Source organism: Macrotis lagotis, chromosome 4 (assembly GCF_037893015.1).
Source record: "Macrotis lagotis isolate mMagLag1 chromosome 4, bilby.v1.9.chrom.fasta, whole genome shotgun sequence".
NCBI lineage: Eukaryota > Metazoa > Chordata > Mammalia > Peramelemorphia > Peramelidae > Macrotis > Macrotis lagotis.
The window spans coordinates 19,251,823-19,263,654 of NC_133661.1; the positions used below are offsets into that span (position 1 = coordinate 19,251,823).

General features: G+C 40.0%; 1 pseudogene; it reads left to right on the plus strand.

Moving 5' to 3' along the window:
- The first annotated feature begins 3,467 nt into the window (after positions 1-3,467).
- On the plus strand, positions 3,468-4,670 carry LOC141522610 (WD repeat domain phosphoinositide-interacting protein 2 pseudogene; annotated as a pseudogene).
- Positions 4,671-11,832: the final 7,162 nt, after the last annotated feature.

Here is an 11,832-nt window from a genome sequence, read left to right on the forward strand (position 1 = left end):
GAGAGAGAGAGAGAGAGAGAGAGAGAGAGAGAGAGAATCTGCTCCCTTGTGAGAACCTTGTCAGGAATGAGGTCTTAGCTGTACTATATGTTTTCCCCTCTTAAATAATACATGACTCTTTCAGTGCTAAGATGGTGAAGTGAGGAAGGAGCCCTCTGAAGTCTCCCAAATTCCTCCCCAAATAACTATTAAACCACCTCACAATTGATCTAGGAGCAGCAAAGCAGCTTGCCTGTCTAGTAGGAAAGGTCTGTCTCTCTGGGGAAGGAGGGAAGCAAGATTCAAGAGCAGTAGTAGCAGCAGCCACCCTTACAGCAAAGGATCTGTAGCAATCCACTAGGAGACTGCCCCTAAACCAATTTTTGGACTACCTCAAAGCCATGATTTAAAAAAACAAAACACCTGAACAACATCTTTCAAGAAATTATCAGAGAAAACTGCCCTGATGGAACTAAAAGGCAAAATAGAAATTGAAAGAATCCTTTGATCACTTCCTGAAAGAGATCCCAAAATAAGAATTTCCAAGAAAATCATAGTGAAATTCCAGAGTTCACAGATCAGGGAGAAAGTATTGCAAGCATCCAAACAGAAACAATTCAGAGATCATAGTTAGGATTACATAGGATTTGGCAGCTTCCACAGTAAAGAATCAGAAGACTTGGAATATGATATATCAGGCAACAAAGGATTTAGGAATACAACCAAGAATCACCTGTCCAGTAAAAGTGAATAAAATCTATCAGGGGAAAAATTGGTATTTACCAAATTGAAGCATTTGAAGCATACCTAATTAAAAGATCAGTGCTAAATAAAAAACCCAAGGGAAACATTTTTTTAAAAAGTTTAAAAAAAGAAAGAAAATATTTAAAAAATCAATAAGGTTAAACTGTTTATATTTCTATATGGCAAAATAATATTTGTAGCCCTGAAGAATTTTATTACTATAAGAGTGATTAGAGGAAATATATGTAGACAGAGGGGGTGAAAATAAGACAATTTTGCTGGGATAACACCCCCAAAAAAAAAATAAAGGGGAGAGAAAAAAAAATTGTACTGGAAGGGGAGTGTAGATTGAAAGGAGTAAATTATTCCACATAAATGAGGCATGGAAGAGCTATGATATTGAAGGGGAAGATGGACAGGGAGAAGGAAAAGAAAAACCTTACCCTCATCAAAATTGGCTCAAAGAGGGAATAATATATACACTCACTTTGATTCAGAAATCTATCTCACCCTAAAAGTAATTAAAAAGGTACAAGGATATTAGGAGAAGAAGGACTGATAAAAGTGAGGGTAGATTAAGGAAAGTGGTGATCGGAAGTAAAACACTTGTGAGGAGAGAAATGTAGGGGGTAGGAGAGTGGGGGGGTAAAACAAGAAGAAAATAGCATGGAGGGAAATATTCAGTTAGTTATCATAACTATAAAAGTGAATGGAATGAATTCACCCTTAAAATGAAAGAGGATAGCAGAATGGATTGAAAACTGGAATCCTACTATATGTTGTTTACAAGAAACCCATCTGAAAAAGAGAAATATACACACAGGGTGAAGGTTAGGGACCAGAACAGAATTCATTATGCTCCAGCTGAAGCTAAGAAAGCAGAAGTAGCGATCATGATTTCAGATAAAGCAAAAGCAAAAGTAGATCTAATTAAAAGAGATAAGGAAGGAAACTATACCTAATTGGAAAGATATTAATTGCTCATGGATAGGCTGAGCCAATAAAATAAAAATGACAATTCTCTCTAATCTCTTTAGTCAGTGCCATACCAATCAAATTATCAAAAAATTATTTTATTAGGTGGCACAGTAGATAGAGCATTGCCTCTGGAGTCAGGAGGACCTGAGTTCAAATCCAGCCTCAGACACTTAATAATTACCTAGCTGTATGGTCCTGGGCAAGCCACTTAACCCCATTGCCTTGTCAAAAAAAACCCTAAAATAAATAAATGTTTAAAAAAATTATTTTATAGAAATAGAAATATAATAAGAAAATTCACCTGGAAGAACAGAAACTCAAGGATACCAAAGGAATTAGTAAAAAATGTATAAGAAGGTGGTCTAGCTCTGCCAATCTCAAACTGTATTATAAAGTGGCAATTATCACTGTAATCTGATACTGGTTAACAGAGAGGTGGATCAGTGGAATAGAGTAGATATGGCAGATTTTATGGTGGCTTAAGAATTGGAAATCAAAGGGATGCCCATCAATTAAGGAATGACTAACCAAGTTGTGGTATATAACTGTAATGGAATACTATTGCACTATAAGAAATGACAAGCAGAATGATTTCAGAAAAACCTGGAAAGACTTACATGAACTGATGCTGACTAATGTGACTAGAACAAGCAATATTGTTCAAGAACTGTTGATAACTATTCTCAGCAATAAAATGATCCAAGGCAATCCCAGGGACTAATGAGAAGCACACTGTCCACCTCCTACAGGCTGATGCATGCTATTTTTCACTTTCATCTTTTTCTTTTATTCGAATCTTCTTGTTCAAAATGATGAATAAGGAAAGGTTTGACACAATTACAGATGGATAAACAATGTCTGACTGCTTACTGGAGTGGGGGGAAGGGATAGAGGGAAGAAAGAATAGAATGTAGAACTCAAAACTTTAAATAAAAAATGTTTTTAAAAGTTAAAAATAATCATAATAAATGTAAAATTACTGGAGTTCTCTATGCCCATAAAATTAAGTCTAGTTCCAGCAACAACAACAAAAAGATAAGGCACCAGGCTAAGTGCTAGGGATACAAAGACAACACACCTTCACTCCCACCCCACCACCCACCCTCTGTCCTTTCACCCCCATCCTTGTATTCCACTAGAGGATATAGCATTTGAACAGATAATTACAGAAATAGTGATAGGAGGATGAAGCAGTAATAGTTAAAGGAATCAGAAAAGATGGCCAATAAAATGTTCTGGATTTGGAATCAAAGGACCTGGGTTCAAACTTCACTTCAGTTACTTACTACCCATGTGACTTTGAGAAAGTTAGAGCCTCACTTTCCTCATGTAAAAAGAGCTTTGGACTGGATGGCTTATAAAGTCCCTTCCTACTCCAAATCAGTGCTCCATGAAGCAGTGAGTTGGTGATATAGACAGGGAGCTAGATTTTTTTTTCATTTCATTTATTTAAGGCAATGGGATTAAGAGTGACTTGCCCAAGGTCACACAACTAGGTGATCATTCCATATTAGAGGTCACATTTGAACTCAGGTCCTCCTGACTGTAGGGCCGGGGCTCTAGCCACTAAGTCACCTAGCTGCCCCAGGAGCTAGATTTAAGGGAAGGAAGATCCAGGTTCAAATCCTGTCTCAAAGGCCAGATAACTGCCTGACCCTGGGCAAATCTCTGAGCCTCTGTCTGTCTCAGTTTCTTCACCTGGAAAATTGGGACAACAATAGCGCTTGGCTCCAAGGATCCTTGTAAAGACAAGCTGAGATCGAGGGATGAGGCGACAGCAGAAGTTGGGGCGTCGGGGGCGACAGCCCCAACCCCAGGCGCCCCCGGAGCGCTCGGGACGGAGGAGACCACGGCGCCGGACAGCGGGGCCGGGCCGGGCCCGACTCGCCGGGGCGCAGAGCCGGGAGGCCGGCTCCAGCCAGCTGCTCTTGGCCAACTTCACCCAGGCCAACACGTCCTTAGCTGTTGCAGTACAAATCCTTCTCCCTTTGCTCTGTGGATCAGCCGGGACCAGTTCTGAATGTCCTGGTACCGAAGCTGTGTGGAAAGGTTGTAGTCAAGTTAGCCTGGTGGCTATTGGTAGCCTCAAAGCGCCAAGAAAGCTAAAAGTCCGCCACTTTAAGAAGGGCACCGAATATGCCATTCTAGCTATTCCAATACCATATTGGCAGTGAAATTGAATAGACAGAAGTCGATAGCATGCCTAGAAGAAGGCCTATATATGCACAATATGTGATGTGAAGGTACTGCATACAAGCAGGGAAACTCCCCCAATCCTGCAGGTTTGTGTGCTCTGCCAATAAATTAATGATAACTGTTATCTGGCATCTCCCTGGAGTGCAACTATTGGGGAGTACAAGTCTTCAGTACCATTAATCTGAGGGCTGCTAATACGATACCCACTCATGATAGTCCCCTCGCAGCCTTGGCTTTTGATGCAAGTGGTACCAAACTTGCCACAGCTCCTGAGAAGGGGACTGTGATTAGGGTATTTTCTATCCCTGAAGGACAGAAAATCTTTGAGTTCCGGAGAGAAGTAAAGAGGTGTTTAAAGCATCTGCTCTTTGGCCTTCAACCTGGATGGAATGTTCCTCTCTGCATCTAGTAACACAGAAACAGTGCACATATTCAAACTTGAGACTGTGAGAGAGAAACCTCAGGAGAAACCCACTACCTGGACTGGTTCCTTTGGAAAAGTACTTATGGCCTCTACCAGCTATTTGCCCTCTCAAGTAACAGAAATGTTTAACCAGGGTAGAGCATTTGCTACTGTCCGACTATCATTCTGCGGTCATAAAAATATATGTTCACTTGCCACAATTCGGAAGATTCCCCAATTATTAGTGGGAGCCTCTGATAGATACTTATATATGTACAGCCTGGATCCTCAGGAAGGAGGGGAATGCACTTTAATGAAACAACACAAATTGATTCAGGATCAGGAAGACAACACAGAGTCAACAGATTGAACAACATTTCTTCGTGTTCAACAGGATCACTGGTTAGCTGTCCAAGAGTTGACAGGGCTCCACCACACGCTTTGAAGCAAATTCACCATTTATTACCAGCAGACAGTCTCATATTGTCCAAGCCCTTGAACTGAATACTCCTTGACCAGTCTCCCCATTATATTTTTACTCCACTCTGGCACATCTGGCTGGGATGTATTTTGAATATGTCCTTAATGTAGTACAGTTCTATAGGGTACCATAGAGGTCATTGTCTTCTGATATTTGCTTCCTTCTTACAAGATAGGAAAGAATCAGTGATGGTTTTTGACATCACATCTAATTTTTATCCTGAAAATTTGTACGTGGTACTGTGAATATCTTTTATGCTCTACTTTTTTCAAGTATATAATAAATTCATTGTGTCCCTGTCAAAAAAAAGATAAACTGGGATAACAATGAAATGTTTTATAAATCTTAAATCTCTATCCCTAATTTCATTCTTATCCCTAAGTCTCAGGCTCCTCAACTGCAAAATGAAAAGACTTCAAACCCCCTGCAGCTCTGATAGGGTTGGTGGGAGGCTAGGAGAGGGGCATTGCTAGGGGAGGGAGCTTGCAAAGACCCCTGGGGTTCATTTATGAGTGAAGAAATCACAAGGTTCTCTGACCCAAGAATATAAGAAAAGTCATAAACTTTAATTCATAGATTACTGCAAAATAAGTTACAAGTAAATTCACAGAGTTTTTAAGTGGCAGCAAGATAAGAAAGTGAGTTTTTAATAGGGATAGTGAAGTTAAGAAAGAAGAGAATAAGAGAAGGTAGGAGAAACTGCCAGAGGCTGCAGCTTTTTAAAGAAGCCTAAGGGAAAGCCTAAGGGAGACTAAGGGCAAGTACCAGGGAGGGACTAAGGAGAGGCTTGACCCATGACATAAGGCAGAGCTCCCTTCCAGTCTAGAGTGGTTATCTTTAGTTCAGAGTTATATTTTAGGCTTATGGGATTTATGGAACCCTAACACAGAGGCACCAGTTGAGCTGGGAGTCAGAGTCTCTGTTAGTACAAGGTAGAATGCAGAAGAATTAACAGTTTTAAAGATTAACTGTTTAACAGAGTCTGTTTGGTTGAGGAGGGGACCTTGTTAGCTATATTCCTTGCTAATGGGAGGTTGCCTGTAAGTACAAGACCAATACAGAAAGGAAAGTGTTATATTAATACAGAAAAGGAAATAATTTGTCTAGATTACAAAATTTGTCTCCAATATAGAAAAAAGAAAAAGAGATTGCAATATTTCTCTCTCTGATCAGAGTTTCCCTGCTTCAATAGATTGTTTAATAAACATTTATAAATACAAGAGATTTTGAGGGGAATAGGCAAGGTGGCACAGTAGATAATGAGTTGGCATTGAGACAAGATATTCAGCAAAATATTCTGATATTCTGCAAAAAAGGTAGGAGGCAAAACAAGCACTTTATACAATGGTAAAATATAGCACATGTAACTAAGATAGCAATTTCATTTTTCCCAAGGGTCAAAGAATGATCCAGTGTTCTCTCTAAGACAACCCTGACCTATTTCAAAGTGACAAGTTGTTTGGAAGAGGAATAGTTATGAATCAGTTTGGAAGATCTGCGTCATCTTGGGTTAACTCCTATCTGGAGTAAGGAAGGGTTAGAGATAGCTGACTAATAAACCTTCATCCCCAATAGACAGAGCCGGCATCTACCTGCTTGGGTGGATATGAAGTCTCTGAACTTATTCCAAAATAACTCTCCCACCCACATGTCACTAGTGATTTAAATTCCACTACTAGTGATGAATTCTTTTGGGATGTCAAAAATCTCCTAAAATGCAAATATTCCTGGAAAAGGTACAAATTTAAACCCTTATTATCTGATACTTTGTAGGAGATACCCAGTTGACACAAAGTTCTAAGACTAGGAGAGAGGAGAGGGGAAGTGGGGGAAAGAGGGAAGACACTATGGTGGGAGGGAGTCAAGATTCACTCTGCAGACTTCATAATTTTGCTCAGGGTCACTTCTACTCATGCTATCTATTACCATTCACCTTTGAATTGAAGTCTAATTTTGCTGAGTTTTATCCATTAAAACCAACCCAGCACCACCCCATAAAAAAAGTCATTCCCATCTCTTTCATTCTCTCTGTTTCTTTTCCTCAATTTCCAATTCAATTTTATAAACATTTATGAAATGTTTCTTTGTTCAAGGTTCTGATCTGGTCAACCACTCAGTCAAAAAGTATTAAATACTCACTATTTTACAGGGAATGATGGTACAAAGACAAAGAGGAAGGTGCTTACATTCTCTTGGGATAGACTTAGACATATTGAAGTGGCTGCAAAATAAATACAAAAATACAAGAGCCTTTGGGGGCAGGTCAAGAAATGAGTCAGTATGACAGAGTAGATAGAGAACTAGCTTTCTTTTTTAAAAATTTTATTTTTTTAAGGCAATGAGGTTAAGTGACTTGCCCAAGGTCACACTACTAGACAATTATTAAGTGTCTGAGGCCAGATGTGAACTCAGGTCCTCCTGACTCCAGGACTAGAGCTCTATTCAAAGTGCCACCTGGCTTCCCCAAGAACTACCTTTCAAGCCAGGAAGACTGGGCTCAAGTTTTACTCCATACATCCACAGACTATGGGCAGATTTCTTAATTTCTTTCTAGTTCTCTAGTCAAATCTCCAAGATCCTAAATTCCAGAGAATGTTCCCTATAGGAATGGAATGACATATCTAGTCCTGATGGGGCAAAGAATTAGGAGCAGGGGCACTAGAGAAAGGATTCAAATATAAAGCCTAGAAATGTCACAGTCCCTGCCCTCCGGGAGTTGGCACTCTAGTAAAATTTATAAATAAATCTGTTTCAAGGTAGGGTACGATAAAAACCGAAATAGGGTCATGAAGAGTCAGATGAGGCCGAAATCATTGAACAGCAATAATAGCATTTAAATCTTGCCATAATAACTAAAGCAATTTTAATAATACAAAATAAAGTAAAAATTATACAATAGGCATAATGATGAGTATTTGTGATTATTTAGGTCATTAGATGACAGGAGGGCAGTACTAGGTCCTCATCCCCATTTTACAAAGAAAGAAACTCACCTGTGATCACACAGCTAGCAAGTATTAGAAGGAGAACTTCAACCTAGGCCCTGCTAACTCCCAGGCCGATCCTCTTTACAACAAACTGCATTTCTCTTTAGGAAAAGTTTCATGGAGCAGGTTACTCCATCTTCTGATTCATCCTTCCTCACTTTTATTCTTGCTTTAATGGTGCTTTGTTGGCCTTGCTTCCCTTAGGGGCTTTGAGGGAAGAGAGGGAGAAAGAAAGGTGAGAGAAAATCTATACCTTTAGACCACTGAACCTACGAGACCTGAATGGATACTCTCAGCTCAATTTCTTTTGAGTTAGTCTATGGCGGGGTTGTCAACACACAGATCAGCCTTTTTTGATTGATGATCCAGGCAGGAGGACTGCTGCCATGAGCTCCAGGCCCATGGGACTCATTGTGTTCCCAGTCTCAGCATTCGCCAAGGCCAGCACTAACCACCTACCTCTCCTCTACCATTTTAGCCAGAGAGTAGGATCACAGACTAGAGAGTGGGAGAAACCACAATGTCTCGAAATTCCAAGATGCAAAGGGATTTTTGGCCAGGCTAGAGAGATAGGGTTGCCTGAAGGAGGAAGGCTAGGCTTGGAGTCCAGAAGACCTGAAGCAGGTATTAGCAGTGGCTATGTAGGTGATGCTGAGCAAGTCATTTCCCCCTCTCTGAACCCCAGCTTTTGCATCTGGAAAATGGAAACATAAGTCTTTAGCATCAGCCCCTCAGGTTTATTATGAAGCTCAAGTGAGAAAATGAATGTAAAATGAGAGTCTACACTGCATCATGAGGGACAAAGGATTTGAAGTAATGGAGCTGGGTTCAGTTCTGTACGACCTTAAATACAAGTCACTTCTTAGCTTTCAGCCTCAGTTTCCTCATTCAATATAGTAACCTGAGGATCAAGTCTGAGCCTTTTCCTAAGGCTCCTCATTAGTGGAGAGAATGGACTTCTTAAAGTGTAGTGCAAGAGTGAGGGTCTAAAGAATAGGACTTCTAAGATCCTTTTTCTGTTCCAAATTTATGGTTTTAAGTGGCCTAAAAAAAGTCACCAGCAAAAAAAGTAAGCTCCTGGATGGCAAGGACTGTGCCAGTTATGTCTTGTCATCTCCAACAATCTATGAATACCGATTATTATTATGATTCTGAAAACATACTCAGAAGTAACTGTTTAATGAATGGTGGGTGAATTTGACTGATTTGAATTGTATACATGTTCTAAGTATGTGAACACACACATACACACATGTATCTTTACATTTCATTAGATTACAAACTTTGTGGGGGAAAGTCTCATCCACATAGCCCCAATATTTTGCACATAGTAGGTGCTTTTCCAAAAAAAAAATTATGGAACTAATGGAATTGAATTAAATCGAACTGAATCAAATCAAACGGAATTGAATGCTTTGCTCTAGCACAGACTACTGTCTATGGACAGAACCTAAGTGCCACATGACTCATCTCTGTTTTTTCCATGTCACCCAGAGTCAATTTTCTACCACTCTTGAGAATTCCTAAATGTGCGGGTTGGGAGGGTTAGCAGGGGCCTACAAGAGGGCTCTGGCTGGAGGCCACTCCATCACTGCTGACTGATTGTTGACATTCATTCTTGGGCCTTCTTTTTCCTTCAACCTCTCAATTTTACATCAATCATAAAAAATTCAGGGAAATAACAGTAACTCTTCCCCAAAGGTTGGGACCCCAACTCTGGCTCTAGCCCCAGTTACATATCCCTCCTCACCATACCCATTCTGAGCAGTTCCTTTCACCTTTTGTTCTGCATCTCAACTCCCTCTCCTTCCCACTCTCCCTTCCTAAGACTAGGACACCGCTCTCCCCCTCAGCAATGTGAGAGACCCTGAGTTAAGGAAGGTTTAATTTCAATTCACCCCTTAAGCCCTTTCTCCTCCACATCAATGGCTTTGACAATTTCAAGAAAACAGTTTTTGTAGGAAATGTTTTCTATTTTGGGCAAAATTATCCATACTGCTCAACCAGAAAGTGAATTTTATGACAGACTTGAAAATGGAAACTTTATGAGGTTAATGCTGGCAACCTTACTTGTGTTTGAGAGAAATGCATCAGACAAGTCTATTGTTCAGGCCTCTTGGTTACCAACTCCTTTCAAGTTAATTATAGGCATCCATCTCACAGATGTTTTCATGGCAAGAATTAGCCTTTTCCTCTTCTTTCCAGTTTTCTGAGAGAGCTTGACCTAAACCTTGGCATCTCCCAAACAAATTATAATAGAACTTAGTGTGGATGGGGTATATCAGATGTTCCAGGATGACTCCTCTGGTGTGAGAGCTGCCAAGCCCATTTCAGACCTATTCATCTGCCTTTGGAATCCTCTTAACTCACCCAACCCACCTAGGGCTCCAAGAAGCTATCACATGAACAATGGCCCCATCCCAATCAAACTGTCTGGGCAGACAGTTAAACTAGGTTGAGAGTGCTAGACTAGGTAAATTGGTGAAATATCTACCCCCAGCATGTGAAGACTTCCCTAGAAGAATGGACTGATAGAACAATTTGTTCTAAGACCCTAAAGGCAGATGCTAGTGGAGCTTGAACAAATTTTGAAGACATCAAGAACATCCATGGCCTCCTGGGCATTTCCAGCCATCTTGACTTTTGTCCTGCCACTGGATTTCTAAGTCTGGAAAAGAGTGAAGTTTATGCCTGTTTGCAACCCTGCTCACTTAAATCCAATTCATCCATAAGCCAGCACATCACCTGTGATGTTATTAGTGCTCTTCAGAAATAAGGACAGACAACATTTGATCTTAACCTGTAAGGTTCCCTATTTTCCAAGGCACTCTAAGAAAATTGCCATTTTCTCTTCTGAATAGGAGCCACCCTCTTGTCCATCCATTAACCCTAATTCTATTTACCTTTCCTTCATCTCTTTTTTTGCTTCATAACTCCTCCAACCCACTTTGAGCACAACCTAATAAGAAAGGAAAGAGCATCATTAAGATTCAGACCTAGCTCTTAGACTGTTGAGCCAGCAGTGAGTCCAAAATGACTTCCTGCTGCTTCCATTATTTCTCAAAATGATCCGGGTGAGATTATTAGTATTTGTACATTTTCAAAAGGCAAGTAGAGCTTGGTGAAGCTTGGTTTAAGAGAATCCATTCAAATAGCAGATATGATTCCTGTAGAGATGAGAATCCCTATAGCACCCACCCCAGAATTATTAGGGAGCTTAAATGAGATGCTACGATCCATATGCTTTGCAAACTTTCAAGAAATCTGTAAATGTTAGTGTTAATGCCCCGAAGTATTGCTCAGGTTGAATGTACCCCATGGAATTATAACTCATTCAACTCACAAAAGAATAGCAATGATACACCTTTATTTCTTTGGCTTGCAAAAACATTCTCTTTGCAATCCTTTTTGAGGCAGGCAGTATAAATAGTAGACATGAGGAAACTGAGGCTTAAAAAAGTTAAAATACTTGCTCAGGGACATGGGCATGATTTGAACCCAAGTGGTATGATTCTAAGACCAATTCTCAGTCCATGACACCAAGCTTATAACTATATTGGAAATTCCTTATTGTTTTTAAATAACCTTCAAAGTATCCTCAGTTCCACTATTGTTCTATAAGAAACCATGAGGAATGGGACTTAGAAAAATCTGGAATGACTTACATGAACTGATGCTGAGTGGAATGAGCAGAACCAGAAGAATGTTGACAACAATAACAGCAATATTGGGTGATGATCAGCCATGATGGACTTCATTCTCATTTCGGCAGTACAATAATCAAAGACAATTCTAAAAGACTTAGGATGGAACATACCATCCATATCCAGAGAAGGAGCTGCAGAGTCTGAATGAAGACCAAACCTTACTATCTCCAGTTTTGGGAGGTTGTCTTATATATCATATCATTTTTTCTAAGTTTTTTCCCTTCTGTTTGCATTTGATTTTTTTCCACAACATGATCAATATGAATCTATCCTTAGAATGGTTAAACATTCATTGGGGGGGTGGTAAGGCAATGGGGTTAAGTGGCTTGCCCAAATCATACAGCTAGGTAATTATTA